Source organism: Salmo salar, chromosome ssa04 (genome assembly GCF_905237065.1).
Source record: "Salmo salar chromosome ssa04, Ssal_v3.1, whole genome shotgun sequence".
Classification (NCBI taxonomy): Eukaryota; Metazoa; Chordata; class Actinopteri; order Salmoniformes; family Salmonidae; genus Salmo; species Salmo salar.
In genome coordinates this window covers 1,458,544-1,477,679 of record NC_059445.1, presented here as the reverse complement: position 1 = coordinate 1,477,679, position 19,136 = coordinate 1,458,544, and the positions used below count along the sequence as shown (strand labels likewise).

The window sequence follows — 19,136 nt, the reverse complement described above, 5'->3', positions numbered from 1 at the left end:
ACCTTCATTCTGCAGTGACATACTCCTCTCCTGTCAACTTTAAAATAGTCTTGTGTGAAAGAAACAAGTGGGTGGGAGTCGATTAGCAGTCTTTGGTACGCATGAATGGCCAGCCTGCAGGAAATTTTTAATATGAATGCCTAGTACATTTATTAATTGAAAACTTGCTGCCCCCCAATGAACTGAAAATAATTAAGATTTTTTTCAAGATGTTACATGGTAGGGTAGCCCAGGTCATACCGTTTCTGTCCAGAAAATATTTTCTCTGTTTTTCCTGTGAACCAAGGACAGTAAAATCTGAACCAGCATTCTATGCTGTAAAGGTTATCACTCTGGATCTTGCAATCTGAGTTCAAATCTCTGTAGGACCTACCATGTGAATTAATCTGCCTCGTGGAACTGGAATATAGCTGTCCAACGATTGTTGAAAGTATTTGCAACACGTGATAGGAACGACAGTCCACATTTGCTAATTAAAACGCGTAATTTTTTTTCTGTACAATTCCCAAATGGATGTATAATATGGTTCTATGTTGTAATGCTTAGCACTCTGGACTTTGAATCCAGTAATCCGAGTTCAAATCTCAGTAGAACCTTTCTAGCTTTTGTGCTGAATTATTCACGTGGTCTACCAATATTCTCATTTCTAGCTGTTTATCCGGTGAACAAATGACAGGAAAATCTGAACACTTCAATAATTACTCTATATGGGGTTCTATGGTGTAATGGTTAGCACTCAGGACTCTGAATCCTGCGATCAGAGTTCAAATCTCGGTAGGACCTACCTAGTTTTTGCAGTGACATACTCCTCTCCTGTCATCTTTAAAATAGTCTTGTGTGAAAGAAACAAGTGGGTGGGAGTCGATAAGCAGTCTTTGGTACGCACGAATGGCCAGCCTGCAGGAATTTTTTAATATGAATGCCTAGTACATTTATTAATTGAAAACTTGCTGACCCCCAATGAACTGAAAATAATTACGATTTTTTTTCAAGATGTTACATGGTAGGGTAGCCCAGGTGATACCGTTTCTGTCCAGAAAATATTTTCTCTGTTTTTCCTGTGAACCAAGGACAGTAAAATCTGAACCAGCATTCTATGCTGTAAAGGTTATCACTCTGGATCTTGCAATCTGAGTTCAAATCTCGGTAGGACCTACCATGTGAATTAATCTGCCTCGTGGAACTGGAATATAGCTGTCCAACGATTGTTGAAAGTATTTGCAACACGTGATAGGAACGACAGTCCACATTTGCTAATTAAAACGCGTATTTTTTTTTTTTGTACAATTCCCAAATGGATGTATAATATGGTTCTATGTTGTAATGGTTAGCACTCTGGACTTTGAATCCAGTGATCCGAGTTCAAATCTCAGTAGAACCTTTCTAGCTTTTGTGCTGAATTATTCACGTGGCCTACCAATAATCTAATTTCTAGCTGTTTATCCGGTGAACAAATGACAGGAAAATCTGAACACTTCAGTAATTACTCCATATGGGGTTCTATGGTGTAATGGTTATCACTCAGGACTCTGAATCCTGCGATCCGAGTTCAAATCTCAGTAGGACCTACCTTCATTCTGCAGTGACATACTGCTCTCCTGTCAACTTTAAAATAGTCTTGTGTGAAAGAAACAAGTGGGTGGGAGTCGATTAGCAGTCTTTGGTACGCATGAATGGCCAGCCTGCAGGAAATTTTTAATATGAATGCCTAGTACATTTATTAATTGAAAACTTGCTGCCCCCCAATGAACTGAAAATAATTAAGATTTCTTTCAAGATGTTACATGGTAGGGTAGCCCAGGTGATACCGTTTCTGTCCAGAAAATATTTTCTCTGTTTTTCCTGTGAACCAAGGACAGTAAAATCTGAACCAGCATTCTATGCTGTAAAGGTTATCACTCTGGATCTTGCAATCTGAGTTCAAATCTCGGTAGGACCTACCATGTGAATTAATCTGCCTCGTGGAACTGGAATATAGCTGTCCAACGATTGTTGAAAGTATTTGCAACACGTGATAGGAACGACAGTCCACATTTGCTAATTAAAACGCGTATTTTTTTTTCTGTACAATTCCCAAATGGATGTATAATATGGTTCTATGGTGTAATGGTTAGCACTCTGGACTTTGAATCCAGTGATCCGAGTTCAAATCTCAGTAGAACCTTTCTAGCTTTTGTGCTGAATTATTCACGTGGCCTACCAATAATCTAATTTCTAGCTGTTTATCCGGTGAATAAATGACAGGAAAATCTGAACACTTCAGTAATTACTCCATATGGGGTTCTATGGTGTAATGGTTATCACTCAGGACTCTGAATCCTGCGATCCGAGTTCAAATCTCAGTAGGACCTACCTTCATTCTGCAGTGACATACTGCTCTCCTGTCAACTTTAAAATAGTCTTGTGTGAAAGAAACAAGTGGGTGGGAGTCGATTAGATGTCTTTGGTACGCATGAATGGCCAGCCTGCAGGACATTTTTAATATGAATGCCTAGTACATTTATTAATTGAAAACTTGCTGCCCCCCAATGAACTGAAAATAATTAAGATTTTTTTCAAGATGTTACATGGTAGGGTAGCCCAGGTCATACCGTTTCTGTCCAGAAAATATTTTCTCTGTTTTTCCTGTGAACCAAGGACAGTAAAATCTGAACCAGCATTCTATGCTGTAAAGGTTATCACTCTGGATCTTGCAATCTGAGTTCAAATCTCTGTAGGACCTACCATGTGAATTAATCTGCCTCGTGGAACTGGAATATAGCTGTCCAACGATTGTTGAAAGTATTTGCAACACGTGATAGGAACGACAGTCCACATTTGCTAATTAAAACGCCGTAATTTTTTTTCTGTACAATTCCCAAATGGATGTATAATATGGTTCTATGTTGTAATGCTTAGCACTCTGGACTTTGAATCCAGTGATCCGAGTTCAAATCTCAGTAGAACCTTTCTAGCTTTTGTGCTGAATTATTCACGTGGTCTACCAATATTCTCATTTCTAGCTGTTTATCCGGTGAACAAATGACAGGAAAATCTGAACACTTCAATAATTACTCTATATGGGGTTCTATGGTGTAATGGTTAGCACTCAGGACTCTGAATCCTGCGATCCGAGTTCAAATCTCGGTAGGACCTACCTAGTTTTTGCAGTGACATACTCCTCTCCTGTCATCTTTAAAATAGTCTTGTGTGAAAGAAACAAGTGGGTGGAAGTCGATTAGCAGTCTTTGGTACGCACGAATGGCCAGCCTGCAGGAATTTTTTAATATGAATGCCTAGTACATTTATTAATTGAAAACTTGCTGACCCCCAATGAACTGAAAATAATTACGATTTTTTTTCAAGATGTTACATGGTAGGGTAGCCCAGGTGATACCGTTTCTGTCCAGAAAATATTTTCTCTGTTTTTCCTGTGAACCAAGGACAGTAAAATCTGAACCAGCATTCTATGCTGTAAAGGTTATCACTCTGGATCTTGCAATCTGAGTTCAAATCTCGGTAGGACCTACCATGTGAATTAATCTGCCTCGTGGAACTGGAATATAGCTGTCCAACGATTGTTGAAAGTATTTGCAACACGTGATAGGAACGACAGTCCACATTTGCTAATTAAAACGCGTATTTTTTTTTCTGTACAATTCCCAAATGGATGTATAATATGGTTCTATGGTGTAATGGTTAGCACTCTGGACTTTGAATCCAGTGATCCGAGTTCAAATCTCAGTAGAACCTTTCTAGCTTTTGTGCTGAATTATTCACGTGGCCTACCAATAATCTAATTTCTAGCTGTTTATCCGGTGAACAAATGACAGGAAAATCTGAACACTTCAGTAATTACTCCATATGGGGTTCTATGGTGTAATGGTTATCACTCAGGACTCTGAATCCTGCGATCCGAGTTCAAATCTCAGTAGGACCTACCTTCATTCTGCAGTGACATACTGCTCTCCTGTCAACTTTAAAATAGTCTTGTGTGAAAGAAACAAGTGGGTGGGAGTCGATTAGCAGTCTTTGGTACGCATGAATGGCCAGCCTGCAGGAAATTTTTAATATGAATGCCTAGTACATTTATTAATTGAAAACTTGCTGCCCCCCAATGAACTGAAAATAATTACGATTTTTTTCAAGATGTTACATGGTAGGGTAGCCCAGGTCATACCGTTTCTGTCCAGAAAATATTTTCTCTGTTTTTCCTGTGAACCAAGGACAGTAAAATCTGAACCAGCATTCTATGCTGTAAAGGTTATCACTCTGGATCTTGCAATCTGAGTTCAAATCTCGGTAGGACCTACCATGTGAATTAATCTGCCTCGTGGAACTGGAATATAGCTGTCCAACGATTGTTGAAAGTATTTGCAACACGTGATAGCAACGACAGTCCACATTTGCTAATTAAAACGCGTAAATCTTTTTCTGTACAATTCCCAAATGGATGTATAATATGGTTCTATGTTTTAATGGTTAGCACTCTGGACTTTGAATCCAGTGATCCGAGTTCATATCTCAGTAGAACCTTTCTAGCTTTTGTGCTGAATTATTCACGTGGCCTACCAATAATCTAATTCCTAGCTGTTTATCCGGTGAACAAATGACAGGAAAATCTGAACACTTCAATAATTACTCTATATGGGGTTCTATGGTGTAATTGTTGGCACTCAGGACTCTGAATCCTGTGATCCGAGTTCAAATCTCGGTAGGACCTACCTTGATTTTGCAGTGACATACTCCTCTCCTGTCAACTTTAAAATAGTCTTGTGTGAAAGAAACAAGTGGGTGGGAGTCGATAAGCAGTCTTTGGTACGCACAAATGGCTAGCCTGCAGGAAATTCTTAATATGAATTCCTAGTACATTTATTAATTGAAAACTTGCTGACCCCCAATGAACTGAAAATAATGAAGATTTTTTTTCAAGATGTTACATGGTAGGGTAGCCCAGGTGATACCGTTTCTGTCCAGAAAATATTTTCTCTGTTTTTCCTGTGAACCAAGGACAGTAAAATCTGAACCAGCATTCTATGCTGTAAAGGTTATCACTCTGGATCTTGCAATCTGAGTTCAAATCTCGGTAGGACCTACCATGTGAATTAATCTGCCTCGTGGAACTGGAATATAGCTGTCCAACGATTGTTGAAAGTATTTGCAACACGTGATAGGAACGACAGTCCACATTTGCTAATTAAAACGCGTAATTTTTTTTCTGTACAATTCCCAAATGGATGTATAATATGGTTCTATGGTGTAATGGTTAGCACTCTGGACTTTGAATCCAGTGATCCGTGTTCAAATCTCAGTAGAACCTTTCTAGCTTTTGTGCTGAATTATTCACGTGGCCTACCAATAATCTCATTTCTAGCTGTTTATCCGGTGAACAAATGACAGGAAAATCTGAACACTTCAGTAATTACTCTATATGGGGTTCTATGGTGTAATGGTTATCACTCAGGACTCTGAATCCTGCGATCCGAGTTCAAATCTCAGTAGGACATACCTTCATTCTGCAGTGACATACTGCTCTCCTGTCAACTTTAAAATAGTCTTGTGTGAAAGAAACAAGTGGGTGGGAGTCGGTTAGCAGTCTTTGGTACGCACGAATGGCCAGCCTGCAGGAAATTTTTAATATGAATGCCTAGTACATTTATTAATTGAAAACTTGCTGCCCCCCAATGAACTGAAAATAATTAAGATTTTTTTCAAGATGTTACATGGTAGGGTAGCCCAGGTGATACCGTTTCTGTCCAGAAAATATTTTCTCTGTTTTTCCTGTGAACCAAGGACAGTAAAATCTGAACCAGCATTCTATGCTGTAAAGGTTATCACTCTGGATCTTGCAATCTGAGTTCAAATCTCTGTAGGACCTACCATGTGAATTAATCTGCCTCGTGGAACTGGAATATAGCTGTCCAACGATTGTTGAAAGTATTTGCAACACGTGATAGGAACTACAGTCCACATTTGCTAATTAAAACGCGTAATTTTTTTTCTGTACAATTCCCAAATGGATGTATAATATGGTTCTATGTTGTAATGGTTAGCACTCTGGACTTTGAATCCAGTGATCCGAGTTCAAATCTCAGTAGAACCTTTCTAGCTTTTGTGCTGAATTATTCACGTGGCCTACCAATAATCTAATTTCTAGCTGTTTATCCGGTGAACAAATGACAGGAAAATCTGAACACTTCAATAATTACTCTATATGGGGTTCTATGGTGTAATGGTTAGCACTCAGGACTCTGAATCCTGCGATCCGAGTTCAAATCTCGGTAGGACCTACCTCGATTTTGCAGTGACATACTCCTCTCCTGTCAACTTTAAAATAGTCTTGTGTGAAAGAAACAAGTGGGTGGGAGTCGATTAGCAGTCTTTGGTACGCACGAATGGCTATCCTGCAGGAAATTCTTAATATGAATGCCTAGTACATTTATTAATTGAAAACTTGCTGCCCCCCAATGAACTGAAAATAATTAAGATTTCTTTCAAGATGTTACATGGTAGGGTAGCCCAGGTGATACCGTTTCTGTCCAGAAAATATTTTCTCTGTTTTTCCTGTGAACCAATGACAGTAAAATCTGAACCAGCATTCTATGCTGTAAAGGTTATCACTCTGGATCTTGCAATCTGAGTTCAAATCTCGGTAGGACCTACCATGTGAATTAATCTGCCTCGTGGAACTGGAATATAGCTGTCCAACGATTGTTGAAAGTATTTGCAACACGTGATAGGAACGACAGTCCACATTTGCTAATTAATTTTTTTTCTGTACAATTCCCAAATGGATCTATAATATGGTTCTATGGTGTAATGGTTAGCACTCTGGACTTTGAATCCAGTGATCCGTGTTCAAATCTCAGTAGAACCTTTCTAGCTTTTGTGCTGAATTATTCACGTGGCCTACCAATAATCTAATTTCTAGCTGTTTATCCGGTGAACAAATGACAGGAAAATCTGAACACTTCAATAATTACTCTATATGTGGTTCTATGGTGTAATGGTTATCACTCAGGACTCTGAATCCTGCGATCCGAGTTCAAATCTCAGTAGGACCTACCTTCATTCTGCAGTGACATACTGCTCTCCTGTCAACTTTAAAATAGTCTTGTGTGAAAGAAACAAGTGGGTGGGAGTCGATTAGCAGTCTTTGGTACGCATGTATGGCCAGCCTGCAGGAAATTTTTAATATGAATGCCTAGTACATTTATTAATTGAAAACTTGCTGCCCCCCAATCAACTGAAAATAATTAAGATTTCTTTCAAGATGTTACATGGTAGGGTAGCCCAGGTGATACCGTTTCTCTCCAGAAAATATTTTCTCTGTTTTTCCTGTGAACCAAGGACAGTAAAATCTGAACCAGCATTCTATGCTGTAAAGGTTATCACTCTGGATCTTGCAATCTGAGTTCAAATCTCTGTAGGACCTACCATGTGAATTAATCTGCCTCGTGGAACTGGAATATAGCTGTCCAACGATTGTTGAAAGTATTTGCAACACGTGATAGGAACGACAGTCCACATTTGCTAATTAAAACGCCGTAATTTTTTTTCTGTACAATTCCCAAATGGATGTATAATATGGTTCTATGTTGTAATGGTTAGCACTCTGGACTTTGAATCCAGTGATCCGAGTTCAAATCTCAGTAGAACCTTTCTAGCTTTTGTGCTGAATTATTCACGTGGCCTACCAATAATCTAATTTCTAGCTGTTTATCCGGTGAACAAATGACAGGAAAATCTGAACACTTCAATAATTACTCTATATGGTGTTCTATGGTGTAATGGTTAGCACTCAGGACTCTGAATCCTGCGATCCGAGTTCAAATCTCGGTAGGACCTACCTCGATTTTGCAGTGACATACTCCTCTCCTGTCAACTTTAAAATAGTCTTGTGTGAAAGAAACAAGTGGGTGGGAGTCGATTAGCAGTCTTTGTTACGCACGAATGGCCATCCTGCAGGAAATTTTTAATATGAATGCCTAGTACATTTATTAATTGAAAACTTGCTGCCCCCCAATGAACTGAAAATAATTAAGATTTCTTTCAAGATGTTACATGGTAGGGTAGCCCAGGTGATACCGTTTCTGTCCAGAAAATATTTTCTCTGTTTTTCCTGTGAACCAAGGACAGTAAAATCTGAACCAGCATTCTATGCTGTAAAGGTTATCACTCTGGATCTTGCAATCTGAGTTCAAATCTCGGTAGGACCTACCATGTGAATTAATCTGCCTCGTGGAACTGGAATATAGCTGTCCAACGATTGTTGAAAGTATTTGCAACACGTGATAGGAACGACAGTCCACATTTGCTAATTAAAACGGGTAATTTTTTTTCTGTACAATTCCCAAATGGATGTATAATATGGTTCTATGGTGTAATGGTTAGCACTCTGGACTTTGAATCCAGTGATCCGTGTTCAAATCTCAGTAGAACCTTTCTAGCTTTTGTGCTGAATTATTCACGTGGCCTACCAATAATCTCATTTCTAGCTGTTTATCCGGTGAACAAATGACAGGAAAATCTGAACACTTCAGTAATTACTCTATATGGGGTTCTATGGTGTAATGGTTATCACTCAGGACTCTGAATCCTGCAATCCGAGTTCAAATCTCAGTAGGACCTACCTTCATTCTGCAGTGACATACTGCTCTCCTGTCAACTTTAAAATAGTCTTGTGTGAAAGAAACAAGTGGGTGGGAGTCGATTAGCAGTCTTTGGTACGCATGTTTGGCCAGCCTGCAGGAAATTTTTAATATGAATGGCTAGTACATTTATTAATTGAAAACTTGCTGCCCCCCAATGAACTGAAAATAATTAAGATTTCTTTCAAGATGTTACATGGTAGGGTAGCCCAGGTGATACCGTTTCTGTCCAGAAAATATTTTCTCTGTTTTTCCTGTGAACCAAGGACAGTAAAATCTGAACCAGCATTCTATGCTGTAAAGGTTATCACTCTGGATCTTGCAATCTGAGTTCAAATCTCGGTAGGACCTACCATGTGAATTAATCTGACTCGTGGAACTGGAATATAGCTGTCCAACGATTGTTGAAAGTATTTGCAACACGTGATAGGAACGACAGTCCACATTTGCTAATTAAAACGCGTAATTTTTTTTCGTTACAATTCCCAAATGGATGTATAATATGGTTCTATGGTGTAATGGTTAGCACTCTGGACTTTGAATCCAGTGATCCGAGTTCAAATCTCAGTAGAACCTTTCTAGCTTTTGTGCTGAATTATTCACGTGGCCTACCAATAATCTAATTTCTAGCTGTTTATCCGGTGAACAAATGACAGGAAAATCTGAACACTTCAATAATTACTCTATATGTGGTTCTATGGTGTAATGGTTATCACTCAGGACTTTGAATCCTGCGATCCGAGTTCAAATCTCATTAGGACCTACCTTCATTCTGCAGTGACATACTGCTCTCCTGTCAACTTTAAAATAGTCTTGTGTGAAAGAAACAAGTGGGTGGGAGTCGGTTAGCAGTCTTTGGTACGCACGAATGGCCAGCCTGCAGGAAATTTTTAATATGAATGCCTAGTACATTTATTAATTGAAAACTTGCTGCCCCCCAATGAACTGAAAATAATTAAGATTTCTTTCAAGATGTTACATGGTAGGGTAGCCCAGGTGATACCGTTTCTGTCCAGAAAATATTTTCTCTGTTTTTCCTGTGAACCAAGGACAGTAAAATCTGAACCAGCATTCTATGCTGTAAAGGTTATCACTCTGGATCTTGCAATCTGAGTTCAAATCTCGGTAGGACCTACCATGTGAATTAATCTGCCTCGTGGAACTGGAATATAGCTGTCCAACGATTGTTGAAAGTATTTGCAACACGTGATAGGAACGACAGTCCACATTTGCTAATTAAAACGCGTAATTTTTTTTCGTTACAATTCCCAAATGGATGTATAATATGGTTCTATGGTGTAATGGTTAGCACTCTGGACTTTGAATCCAGTGATCGGAGTTCAAATCTCAGTAGAACCTTTCTAGCTTTTGTGCTGAATTATTCACGTGGCCTACCAATAATCTAATTTCTAGCTGTTTATCCGGTGAACAAATGACAGGAAAATCTGAACACTTCAATAATTACTCTATATGGGTTTCTATGGTGTAATGGTTAGCACTCAGGACTCTGAATCCTGCAATCCGAGTTCAAATCTCGGTAGGACCTACCTTCATTCTGCAGTGACATACTCCTCTCCTGTCAACTTTAAAATAGTCTTGTGTGAAAGAAACAAGTGGGTGGGAGTCGATTAGCAGTCTTTGGTACGCATGAATGGCCAGCCTGCAGGAAATTCTTAATATGAATGCCTAGTACATTTATTAATTGAAAACTTGCTGCCCCCCAATGAACTGAAAATAATTAAGATTTCTTTCAAGATGTTACATGGTAGGGTAGCCCAGGTGATACCGTTTCTGTCCAGAAAATATTTTCTCTGTTTTTCCTGTGAACCAAGGACAGTAAAATCTGAACCAGCATTCTATGCTGTAAAGGTTATCACTCTGGATCTTGCAATCTGAGTTCAAATCTCGGTAGGACCTACCATGTGAATTAATCTGCCTCGTGGAACTGGAATATAGCTGTCCAACGATTGTTGAAAGTATTTGCAACACGTGATAGGAACGACAGTCCACATTTGCTAATTAAAACGCGTAATTTTTTTTCTGTACAATTCCCAAATGGATGTATAATATGGTTCTATGGTGTAATGGTTAGCACTCTGGACTTTGAATCCAGTGATCCGAGTTCAAATCTCAGTAGAACCTTTCTAGCTTTTGTGCTGAATTATTCACGTGGCCTACCAATAATCTAATTTCTAGCTGTTTATCCGGTGAACAAATGACAGGAAAATCTGAACACTTCAATAATTACTCTATATGGGGTTCTATGGTGTAATGGTTATCACTCAGGACTCTGAATCCTGCGATCCGAGTTCAAATCTCAGTAGGACCTACCTTGATTCTGCAGTGACATACTCCTCTCCTGTCAACTTTAAAATAGTCTTGTGTGAAAGAAACAAGTGGGTGGGAGTCGATTAGCAGTCTTTGGTACGCACGAATGGCTATCCTGCAGGAAATTCTTAATATGAATGCCTAGTACATTTATTAATTGAAAACTTGCTGCCCCCCAATGAACTGAAAATAATTAAGATTTCTTTCAAGATGTTACATGGTAGGGTAGCCCAGGTGATACCGTTTCTGTCCAGAAAATATTTTCTCTGTTTTTCCTGTGAACCAAGGACAGTAAAATCTGAACCAGCATTCTATGCTGTAAAGGTTATCACTCCGGATCTTGCAATCTGAGTTCAAATCTCGGTAGGACCTACCATGTGAATTAATCTGCCTCGTGGAACTGGAATATAGCTGTCCAACGATTGTTGAAAGTATTTGCAACACGTGATAGGAACGACAGTCCACATTTGCTAATTAAAACGCGTAATTTTTTTTCGGTACAATTCCCAAATGGATGTATAATATGGTTCTATGGTGTAATGGTTAGCACTCTGGACTTTGAATCCAGTGATCCGAGTTCAAATCTCGGTAGAACCTTTCTAGCTTTTGTGCTGAATTATTCACGTGGCCTACCAATAATCTCATTTCTAGCTGTTTATCCGGTGAACAAATGACAGGAAAATCTGAACACTTCAATAATTACTCTATATGGGGTTCTATGGTGTAATGGTTAGCACTCAGGACTCTGAATCCTGCGATCCGAGTTCAAATCTCGGTAGGACCTACCTTGATTCTGCAGTGACATACTCCTCTCCTGTCAACTTTAAAATAGTCTTGTGTGAAAGAAACAAGTGGGTGGGAGTCGATAAGCAGTCTTTGGTACGCACGAATGGCTATCCTGCAGGAAATTCTTAATATGAATGCCTAGTACATTTATTAATTGAAAACTTGCTGCCCCCCAATGAACTGAAAATAATTAAGATTTCTTTCAAGATGTTACATGGTAGGGTAGCCCAGGTGATACCGTTTCTGTCCAGAAAATATTTTCTCTGTTTTTCCTGTGAACCAAGGACAGTAAAATCTGAACCAGCATTCTATGCTGTAAAGGTTATCACTCTGGATCTTGCAATCTGAGTTCAAATCTCGGTAGGACCTACCATGTGAATTAATCTGCCTCGTGGAACTGGAATATAGCTGTCCAACGATTGTTGAAAGTATTTGCAACACGTGATAGGAACGACAGTCCACATTTGCTAATTAAAACGCGTAATTTTTTTTCTGTACAATTCCCAAATGGATGTATAATATGGTTCTATGGTGTAATGGTTAGCACTCTGGACTTTGAATCCAGTGATCCGAGTTCAAATCTCAGTAGAACCTTTCTAGCTTTTGTGCTGAATTATTCACGTGGCCTACCAATAATCTCATTTCTAGCTGTTTATCCGGTGAACAAATGACAGGAAAATCTGAACACTTCAATAATTACTCTATATGGGGTTCTATGGTGTAATGGTTATCACTCAGGACTCTGAATCCTGCGATCCGAGTTCAAATCTCAGTAGGACCTACCTTCATTCTGCAGTGACATACTGCTCTCCTGTCAACTTTAAAATAGTCTTGTGTGAAAGAAACAAGTGGGTGGGAGTCGATTAGCAGTCTTTGGTACGCATGTATGGCCAGCCTGCAGGAAATTTCTTAATATGAATGCCTAGTACATTTATTAATTGAAAACTTGCTGCCCCCCAATGAACTGAAAATAATTAAGATTTCTTTCAAGATGTTACATGGTAGGGTAGCCCAGGTGATACCGTTTCTGTCCAGAAAATATTTTCTCTGTTTTTCCTGTGAACCAAGGACAGTAAAATCTGAACCAGCATTCTATGCTGTAAAGGTTATCACTCTGGATCTTGCAATCTGAGTTCAAATCTCGGTAGGACCTACCATGTGAATTAATCTGCCTCGTGGAACTGGAATATAGCTGTCCAACGATTGTTGAAAGTATTTGCAACACGTGATAGGAACGACAGTCCACATTTGCTAATTAAAACGCGTAATTTTTTTTCTGTACAATTCCCAAATGGATGTATAATATGGTTCTATGGTGTAATGGTTAGCACTCTGGACTTTGAATCCAGTGATCCGAGTTCAAATCTCAGTAGAACCTTTCTAGCTTTTGTGCTGAATTATTCACGTGGCCTACCAATAATCTCATTTCTTGCTGTTTATCCGGTGAACAAATGACAGGAAAATCTGAACACTTCAGTAATTACTCTATATGGGTTTCTATGGTGTAATGGTTATCACTCAGGACTCTGAATCCTGCGATCCGAGTTCAAATCTCAGTAGGACCTACCTTCATTCTGCAGTGACATACTCCTCTCCTGTCAACTTTAAAATAGTCTTGTGTGAAAGAAACAAGTGGGTGGGAGTCGATTAGCAGTCTTTGGTACGCACGAATGGCCAGCCTGCAGGAAATTTTTAATATGAATGCCTAGTACATTTATTAATTGAAAACTTGCTGCCCCCCAATGAACTGAAAATAATTAAGATTTCTTTCAAGATGTTACATGGTAGGGTAGCCCATTTGATACCATTTCTCTCCAGAAAATATTTTCTCTGTTTTTCCTGTGAACCAAGGACAGTAAAATCTGAACCAGCATTCTATGCTGTAAAGGTTATCACTCTGGATCTTGCAATCTGAGTTCAAATCTCGGTAGGACCTACCATGTGAATTAATCTGCCTCGTGGAACTGGAATATAGCTGTCCAACGATTGTTGAAAGTATTTGCAACACGTGATAGGAACGACAGTCCACATTTGCTAATTAAAACGCGTAATTTTTTTTCTGTACAATTCCCAAATGGATGTATAATATGGTTCTATGGTGTAATGGTTAGCACTCTGGACTTTGAATCCAGTGATCCGAGTTCAAATCTCAGTAGAACCTTTCTAGCTTTTGTGCTGAATTATTCACGTGGCCTACCAATAATCTCATTTCTAGCTGTTTATCCGGTGAACAAATGACAGGAAAATCTGAACACTTCAATAATTACTCTATATGGGGTTCTATGGTGTAATGGTTATCACTCAGGACTCTGAATCCTGCGATCCGAGTTCAAATCTCAGTAGGACCTACCTTCATTCTGCAGTGACATACTGCTCTCCTGTCAACTTTAAAATAGTCTTGTGTGAAAGAAACAAGTGGGTGGGAGTCGATTAGCAGTCTTTGGTACGCATGAATGGCTAGCCTGCAGGAAATTCTTAATATGAATGCCTAGTACATTTATTAATTGAAAACTTGCTGCCCCCCAATGAACTGAAAATAATTAAGATTTCTTTCAAGATGTTACATGGTAGGGTAGCCCAGGTGATACCGTTTCTGTCCAGAAAATATTTTCTCTGTTTTTCCTGTGAACCAAGGACAGTAAAATCTGAACCAGCATTCTATGCTGTAAAGGTTATCACTCTGGATCTTGCAATCTGAGTTCAAATCTCGGTAGGACCTACCATGTGAATTAATCTGCCTCGTGGAACTGGAATATAGCTGTCCAACGATTGTTGAAAGTATTTGCAACACGTGATAGGAACGACAGTCCACATTTGCTAATTAAAACGCGTAATTTTTTTTCTGTACAATTCCCAAATGGATGTATAATATGGTTCTATGGTGTAATGGTTAGCACTCTGGACTTTGAATCCAGTGATCCGAGTTCAAATCTCAGTAGAACCTTTCTAGCTTTTGTGCTGAATTATTCACGTGGCCTACCAATAATCTCATTTCTAGCTGTTTATCCGGTGAACAAATGACAGGAAAATCTGAACACTTCAATAATTACTCTATATGGGGTTCTATGGTGTAATGGTTATCACTCAGGACTCTGAATCCTGCGATCCGAGTTCAAATCTCAGTAGGACCTACCTTCATTCTGCAGTGACATACTGCTCTCCTGTCAACTTTAAAATAGTCTTGTGTGAAAGAAACAAGTGGGTGGGAGTCGATTAGCAGTCTTTGGTACGCACGAATGGCCAGCCTGCAGGAAATTCTTAATATGAATGCCTAGTACATTTATTAATTGAAAACTTGCTGCCCCCCAATGAACTGAAAATAATTAAGATTTCTTTCAAGATGTTACATGGTAGGGTAGCCCAGGTGATACCGTTTCTGTCCAGAAAATATTTTCTCTGTTTTTCCTGTGAACCAAGGACAGTAAAATCTGAACCAGCATTCTATGCTGTAAAGGTTATCACTCTGGATCTTGCAATCTGAGTTCAAATCTCGGTAGGACCTACCATGTGAATTAATCTGCCTCGTGGAACTGGAATATAGCTGTCCAACGATTGTTGAAAGTATTTGCAACACGTGATAGGAACGACAGTCCACATTTGCTAATTAAAACGCGTAATTTTTTTTCTGTACAATTCCCAAATGGATGTATAATATGGTTCTATGGTGTAATGGTTAGCACTCTGGACTTTGAATCCAGTGATCCGAGTTCAAATCTCAGTAGAACCTTTCTAGCTTTTGTGCTGAATTATTCACGTGGCCTACCAATAATCTCATTTCTAGCTGTTTATCCGGTGAACAAATGACAGGAAAATCTGAACACTTCAATAATTACTCTATATGGGGTTCTATGGTGTAATGGTTAGCACTCAGGACTCTGAATCCTGCGATCCGAGTTCAAATCTCAGTAGGACATACCTTCATTCTGCAGTGACATACTCCTCTCCTGTCAACTTTAAAATAGTCTTGTGTGAAAGAAACAAGTGGGTGGGAGTCGATAAGCAGTCTTTGGTACGCACGAATGGCCATCCTGCAGGAAATTCTTAATATGAATGCCTAGTACATTTATTAATTGAAAACTTGCTGCCCCCCAATGAACTGAAAATAATTAAGATTTCTTTCAAGATGTTACATGGTAGGGTAGCCCAGGTGATACCGTTTCTGTCCAGAAAATATTTTCTCTGTTTTTCCTGTGAACCAAGGACAGTAAAATCTGAACCAGCATTCTATGCTGTAAAGGTTATCACTCTGGATCTTGCAATCTGAGTTCAAATCTCGGTAGGACCTACCATGTGAATTAATCTGCCTCGTGGAACTGGAATATAGCTGTCCAACGATTGTTGAAAGTATTTGCAACACGTGATAGGAACGACAGTCCACATTTGCTAATTAAAACGCGTAATTTTTTTTCGGTACAATTCCCAAATGGATGTATAATATGGTTCTATGGTGTAATGGTTAGCACTCTGGACTTTGAATCCAGTGATCCGAGTTCAAATCTCAGTAGAACCTTTCTAGCTTTTGTGCTGAATTATTCACGTGGCCTACCAATAATCTCATTTCTAGCTGTTTATCCGGTGAACAAATGACAGGAAAATCTGAACACTTCAATAATTACTCTATATGGGGTTCTATGGTGTAATGGTTAGCACTCAGGACTCTGAATCCTGCGATCTGAGTTCAAATCTCGGTAGGACCTACCTTGATTCTGCAGTGACATACTCCTCTCCTGTCAACTTTAAAATAGTCTTGTGTGAAAGAAACAAGTGGGTGGGAGTCGATAAGCAGTCTTTGGTACGCACGAATGGCTAGCCTGCAGGAAATTCTTAATATGAATGCCTAGTACATTTATTAATTGAAAACTTGCTGCCCCCCAATGAACTGAAAATAATTAAGATTTCTTTCAAGATGTTACATGGTAGGGTAGCCCAGGTGATACCGTTTCTGTCCAGAAAATATTTTCTCTGTTTTTCCTGTGAACCAAGGACAGTAAAATCTGAACCAGCATTCTATGCTGTAAAGGTTATCACTCTGGATCTTGCAATCTGAGTTCAAATCTCGGTAGGACCTACCATGTGAATTAATCTGCCTCGTGGAACTGGAATATAGCTGTCCAACGATTGTTGAAAGTATTTGCAACACGTGATAGGAACGACAGTCCACATTTGCTAATTAAAACGCGTAATTTTTTTTCGGTACAATTCCCAAATGGATGTATAATATGGTTCTATGGTGTAATGGTTAGCACTCTGGACTTTGAATCCAGTGATCCGAGTTCAAATCTCAGTAGAACCTTTCTAGCTTTTGTGCTGAATTATTCACGTGGCCTACCAATAATCTAATTTCTAGCTGTTTATCCGGTGAACAAATGACAGGAAAATCTGAACACTTCAATAATTACTCTATATGGGGTTCTATGGTGTAATGGTTAGCACTCAGGACTCTGAATCCTGCGATCCGAGTTCAAATCTCGGTAGGACCTACCTTGATTTTGCAGTGACATACTCCTCTCCTGTCAACTTTAAAATAGTCTTGTGTGAAAGAAACAAGTGGGTGGGAGTCGATAAGCAGTCTTTGGTACGCACGAATGGCTATCCTGCAGGAAATTCTTAATATGAATGCCTAGTACATTTATTAATTGAAAACTTGCTGCCCCCCAATGAACTGAAAATAATTAAGATTTCTTTCAAGATGTTACATGGTAGGGTAGCCCAGGTGATACCGTTTCTGTCCAGAAAATATTTTCTCTGTTTTTCCTGTGAACCAAGGACAGTAAAATCTGAACCAGCATTCTATGCTGTAAAGGTTATCACTCTGGATCTTGCAATCTGAGTTCAAATCTCGGTAGGACCTACCATGTGAATTAATCTGCCTCGTGGAACTGGAATATAGCTGTCCAACGATTGTTGAAAGTATTTGCAACACGTGATAGGAACGACAGTCCACATTTGCTAATTAAAACGCCGTAATTTTTTTTCTGTACAATTCCCAAATGGATGTATAATATGGTTCTATGGTGTAATGGTTAGCACTCTGGACTTTGAATCCAGTGATCCGAGTTCAAATCTCAGTAGAACCTTTCTAGCTTTTGTGCTGAATTATTCACGTGGCCTACCAATAATCTCATTTCTAGCTGTTTATCCGGTGAACAAATGACAGGAAAATCTGAACACTTCAATAATTACTCTATATGGGGTTCTATGGTGTAATGGTTAGCACTCAGGACTCTGAATCCTGCGATCCGAGTTCAAATCTCGGTAGGACCTACCTTGATTTTGCAGTGACATACTCCTCTCCTGTCAACTTTAAAATAGTCTTGTGTGAAAGAAACAAGTGTGTGGGAGTCGATAAGCAGTCTTTGGTACGCACGAATGGCTAGCCTGCAGGAAAATCTTAATATGAATGCCTAGTACATTTATTAATTGAAAACTTGCTCACCCCCAATGAACGGAAAATAATTAAGATTTCTTTCAAGATGTTACATGGTAGGGTAGCCCAGGTGATACCGTTTCTGTCCAGAAAATATTTTCTCTGTTTTTCCTGTGAACCAAGGACAGTAAAATCTGAACCAGCATTCTATGCTGTAAAGGTTATCACTCTGGATCTTGCAATCTGAGTTCAAATCTTGGTAGGACCTACCATGTGAATTAATCTGCCTCGTGGAACTGGAATATAGCTGTCCAACGATTGTTGAAAGTATTTGCAACACGTGATAGGAACGACAGTCCACATTTGCTAATTAAAACGCGTAATTTTTTTTCTGTACAATTCCCAAAAGGATTTATAATATGGTTCTATGGTGTAATGGTTAGCACTCTGGACTTTGAATCCAGTGATCCGAGTTCAAATCTCAGTAGAACCTTTCTAGCTTTTGTGCTGAATTATTCACGTGGCCTACCAATAATCTCATTTCTAGCTGTTTATCCGGTGAACAAATGACAGGAAAATCTGAACACTTCAATAATTACTATGGGGTTCTATGGTGTAATGGTTAGCACTCAGGACTCTGAATCCTGCGATCCGAGTTCAAATCTCGGTAGGACCTACCTTGATTTTGCAGTGACATACTCCTCTCCTGTCAACTTTAAAATAGCCTTGTGTGAAAGAAACAAGTGGGTGGGAGTCGATAAGCAGTCTTTGGTAAGCACGAATGGCTAGCCTGCAGGAAATTCTTAATATGAATGCCTAGTACATTTATTAATTGAAAACTTGCTGCCCCCCAATGAACTGAAAATAATTAAGATTTCTTTCAAGATGTTACATGGTAGGGTAGCCCAGGTGATACCGTTTCTGTCCAGAAAATATTTTCTCTGTTTTTCCTGTGAACCAAGGACAGTAAAATCTGAACCAGCATTCTATGCTGTAAAGGTTATCACTCTGGATCTTGCAATCTG

The 19,136-nt window shown here is 39.2% G+C and overlaps 40 non-coding genes across 40 annotated transcripts; all 40 read left to right on the top strand.

Annotated features, from left to right (window-relative positions):
* Positions 1–711: 711 nt before the first annotated feature.
* Positions 712–783, top strand: trnaq-cug (transfer RNA glutamine (anticodon CUG)). The gene has a single exon. It is a non-coding gene; the product is annotated as a tRNA-Gln (tRNA).
* A 526-nt stretch (positions 784–1,309) lies between these two features.
* trnaq-uug (transfer RNA glutamine (anticodon UUG)) lies at positions 1,310–1,381 on the top strand. Its single transcript has one exon. It is a non-coding gene; the product is annotated as a tRNA-Gln (tRNA).
* Positions 1,382–1,496: 115 nt separating this feature from the next.
* trnaq-cug (transfer RNA glutamine (anticodon CUG)) lies at positions 1,497–1,568 on the top strand. The gene has a single exon. It is a non-coding gene; the product is annotated as a tRNA-Gln (tRNA).
* A 524-nt stretch (positions 1,569–2,092) lies between these two features.
* Positions 2,093–2,164, top strand: trnaq-uug (transfer RNA glutamine (anticodon UUG)). The gene has a single exon. It is a non-coding gene; the product is annotated as a tRNA-Gln (tRNA).
* A 115-nt stretch (positions 2,165–2,279) lies between these two features.
* Positions 2,280–2,351, top strand: trnaq-cug (transfer RNA glutamine (anticodon CUG)). The gene has a single exon. It is a non-coding gene; the product is annotated as a tRNA-Gln (tRNA).
* Positions 2,352–3,063: 712 nt separating this feature from the next.
* Positions 3,064–3,135, top strand: trnaq-cug (transfer RNA glutamine (anticodon CUG)). Its single transcript has one exon. It is a non-coding gene; the product is annotated as a tRNA-Gln (tRNA).
* A 525-nt stretch (positions 3,136–3,660) lies between these two features.
* On the top strand, positions 3,661–3,732 carry trnaq-uug (transfer RNA glutamine (anticodon UUG)). Its single transcript has one exon. It is a non-coding gene; the product is annotated as a tRNA-Gln (tRNA).
* A 115-nt stretch (positions 3,733–3,847) lies between these two features.
* Positions 3,848–3,919, top strand: trnaq-cug (transfer RNA glutamine (anticodon CUG)). The gene has a single exon. It is a non-coding gene; the product is annotated as a tRNA-Gln (tRNA).
* A 1,308-nt stretch (positions 3,920–5,227) lies between these two features.
* Positions 5,228–5,299, top strand: trnaq-uug (transfer RNA glutamine (anticodon UUG)). The gene has a single exon. It is a non-coding gene; the product is annotated as a tRNA-Gln (tRNA).
* A 711-nt stretch (positions 5,300–6,010) lies between these two features.
* trnaq-uug (transfer RNA glutamine (anticodon UUG)) lies at positions 6,011–6,082 on the top strand. Its single transcript has one exon. It is a non-coding gene; the product is annotated as a tRNA-Gln (tRNA).
* Positions 6,083–6,197: 115 nt separating this feature from the next.
* Positions 6,198–6,269, top strand: trnaq-cug (transfer RNA glutamine (anticodon CUG)). Its single transcript has one exon. It is a non-coding gene; the product is annotated as a tRNA-Gln (tRNA).
* Positions 6,270–6,784: 515 nt separating this feature from the next.
* Positions 6,785–6,856, top strand: trnaq-uug (transfer RNA glutamine (anticodon UUG)). The gene has a single exon. It is a non-coding gene; the product is annotated as a tRNA-Gln (tRNA).
* A 115-nt stretch (positions 6,857–6,971) lies between these two features.
* trnaq-cug (transfer RNA glutamine (anticodon CUG)) lies at positions 6,972–7,043 on the top strand. The gene has a single exon. It is a non-coding gene; the product is annotated as a tRNA-Gln (tRNA).
* A 525-nt stretch (positions 7,044–7,568) lies between these two features.
* trnaq-uug (transfer RNA glutamine (anticodon UUG)) lies at positions 7,569–7,640 on the top strand. The gene has a single exon. It is a non-coding gene; the product is annotated as a tRNA-Gln (tRNA).
* Positions 7,641–7,753: 113 nt separating this feature from the next.
* trnaq-cug (transfer RNA glutamine (anticodon CUG)) lies at positions 7,754–7,827 on the top strand. The gene has a single exon. It is a non-coding gene; the product is annotated as a tRNA-Gln (tRNA).
* Positions 7,828–8,351: 524 nt separating this feature from the next.
* Positions 8,352–8,423, top strand: trnaq-uug (transfer RNA glutamine (anticodon UUG)). The gene has a single exon. It is a non-coding gene; the product is annotated as a tRNA-Gln (tRNA).
* A 115-nt stretch (positions 8,424–8,538) lies between these two features.
* On the top strand, positions 8,539–8,610 carry trnaq-cug (transfer RNA glutamine (anticodon CUG)). The gene has a single exon. It is a non-coding gene; the product is annotated as a tRNA-Gln (tRNA).
* Positions 8,611–9,134: 524 nt separating this feature from the next.
* On the top strand, positions 9,135–9,206 carry trnaq-uug (transfer RNA glutamine (anticodon UUG)). Its single transcript has one exon. It is a non-coding gene; the product is annotated as a tRNA-Gln (tRNA).
* A 711-nt stretch (positions 9,207–9,917) lies between these two features.
* trnaq-uug (transfer RNA glutamine (anticodon UUG)) lies at positions 9,918–9,989 on the top strand. The gene has a single exon. It is a non-coding gene; the product is annotated as a tRNA-Gln (tRNA).
* A 114-nt stretch (positions 9,990–10,103) lies between these two features.
* Positions 10,104–10,176, top strand: trnaq-cug (transfer RNA glutamine (anticodon CUG)). The gene has a single exon. It is a non-coding gene; the product is annotated as a tRNA-Gln (tRNA).
* Positions 10,177–10,700: 524 nt separating this feature from the next.
* Positions 10,701–10,772, top strand: trnaq-uug (transfer RNA glutamine (anticodon UUG)). The gene has a single exon. It is a non-coding gene; the product is annotated as a tRNA-Gln (tRNA).
* A 115-nt stretch (positions 10,773–10,887) lies between these two features.
* trnaq-cug (transfer RNA glutamine (anticodon CUG)) lies at positions 10,888–10,959 on the top strand. Its single transcript has one exon. It is a non-coding gene; the product is annotated as a tRNA-Gln (tRNA).
* A 524-nt stretch (positions 10,960–11,483) lies between these two features.
* Positions 11,484–11,555, top strand: trnaq-uug (transfer RNA glutamine (anticodon UUG)). Its single transcript has one exon. It is a non-coding gene; the product is annotated as a tRNA-Gln (tRNA).
* Positions 11,556–11,670: 115 nt separating this feature from the next.
* trnaq-cug (transfer RNA glutamine (anticodon CUG)) lies at positions 11,671–11,742 on the top strand. Its single transcript has one exon. It is a non-coding gene; the product is annotated as a tRNA-Gln (tRNA).
* A 524-nt stretch (positions 11,743–12,266) lies between these two features.
* trnaq-uug (transfer RNA glutamine (anticodon UUG)) lies at positions 12,267–12,338 on the top strand. The gene has a single exon. It is a non-coding gene; the product is annotated as a tRNA-Gln (tRNA).
* Positions 12,339–12,453: 115 nt separating this feature from the next.
* trnaq-cug (transfer RNA glutamine (anticodon CUG)) lies at positions 12,454–12,525 on the top strand. Its single transcript has one exon. It is a non-coding gene; the product is annotated as a tRNA-Gln (tRNA).
* A 525-nt stretch (positions 12,526–13,050) lies between these two features.
* trnaq-uug (transfer RNA glutamine (anticodon UUG)) lies at positions 13,051–13,122 on the top strand. Its single transcript has one exon. It is a non-coding gene; the product is annotated as a tRNA-Gln (tRNA).
* A 711-nt stretch (positions 13,123–13,833) lies between these two features.
* Positions 13,834–13,905, top strand: trnaq-uug (transfer RNA glutamine (anticodon UUG)). Its single transcript has one exon. It is a non-coding gene; the product is annotated as a tRNA-Gln (tRNA).
* A 115-nt stretch (positions 13,906–14,020) lies between these two features.
* trnaq-cug (transfer RNA glutamine (anticodon CUG)) lies at positions 14,021–14,092 on the top strand. Its single transcript has one exon. It is a non-coding gene; the product is annotated as a tRNA-Gln (tRNA).
* A 524-nt stretch (positions 14,093–14,616) lies between these two features.
* On the top strand, positions 14,617–14,688 carry trnaq-uug (transfer RNA glutamine (anticodon UUG)). The gene has a single exon. It is a non-coding gene; the product is annotated as a tRNA-Gln (tRNA).
* Positions 14,689–14,803: 115 nt separating this feature from the next.
* Positions 14,804–14,875, top strand: trnaq-cug (transfer RNA glutamine (anticodon CUG)). The gene has a single exon. It is a non-coding gene; the product is annotated as a tRNA-Gln (tRNA).
* A 524-nt stretch (positions 14,876–15,399) lies between these two features.
* trnaq-uug (transfer RNA glutamine (anticodon UUG)) lies at positions 15,400–15,471 on the top strand. Its single transcript has one exon. It is a non-coding gene; the product is annotated as a tRNA-Gln (tRNA).
* A 711-nt stretch (positions 15,472–16,182) lies between these two features.
* Positions 16,183–16,254, top strand: trnaq-uug (transfer RNA glutamine (anticodon UUG)). Its single transcript has one exon. It is a non-coding gene; the product is annotated as a tRNA-Gln (tRNA).
* A 115-nt stretch (positions 16,255–16,369) lies between these two features.
* Positions 16,370–16,441, top strand: trnaq-cug (transfer RNA glutamine (anticodon CUG)). The gene has a single exon. It is a non-coding gene; the product is annotated as a tRNA-Gln (tRNA).
* A 524-nt stretch (positions 16,442–16,965) lies between these two features.
* Positions 16,966–17,037, top strand: trnaq-uug (transfer RNA glutamine (anticodon UUG)). Its single transcript has one exon. It is a non-coding gene; the product is annotated as a tRNA-Gln (tRNA).
* Positions 17,038–17,152: 115 nt separating this feature from the next.
* Positions 17,153–17,224, top strand: trnaq-cug (transfer RNA glutamine (anticodon CUG)). Its single transcript has one exon. It is a non-coding gene; the product is annotated as a tRNA-Gln (tRNA).
* Positions 17,225–17,749: 525 nt separating this feature from the next.
* Positions 17,750–17,821, top strand: trnaq-uug (transfer RNA glutamine (anticodon UUG)). Its single transcript has one exon. It is a non-coding gene; the product is annotated as a tRNA-Gln (tRNA).
* A 115-nt stretch (positions 17,822–17,936) lies between these two features.
* trnaq-cug (transfer RNA glutamine (anticodon CUG)) lies at positions 17,937–18,008 on the top strand. Its single transcript has one exon. It is a non-coding gene; the product is annotated as a tRNA-Gln (tRNA).
* A 524-nt stretch (positions 18,009–18,532) lies between these two features.
* Positions 18,533–18,604, top strand: trnaq-uug (transfer RNA glutamine (anticodon UUG)). Its single transcript has one exon. It is a non-coding gene; the product is annotated as a tRNA-Gln (tRNA).
* A 111-nt stretch (positions 18,605–18,715) lies between these two features.
* On the top strand, positions 18,716–18,787 carry trnaq-cug (transfer RNA glutamine (anticodon CUG)). The gene has a single exon. It is a non-coding gene; the product is annotated as a tRNA-Gln (tRNA).
* Positions 18,788–19,136: the final 349 nt, after the last annotated feature.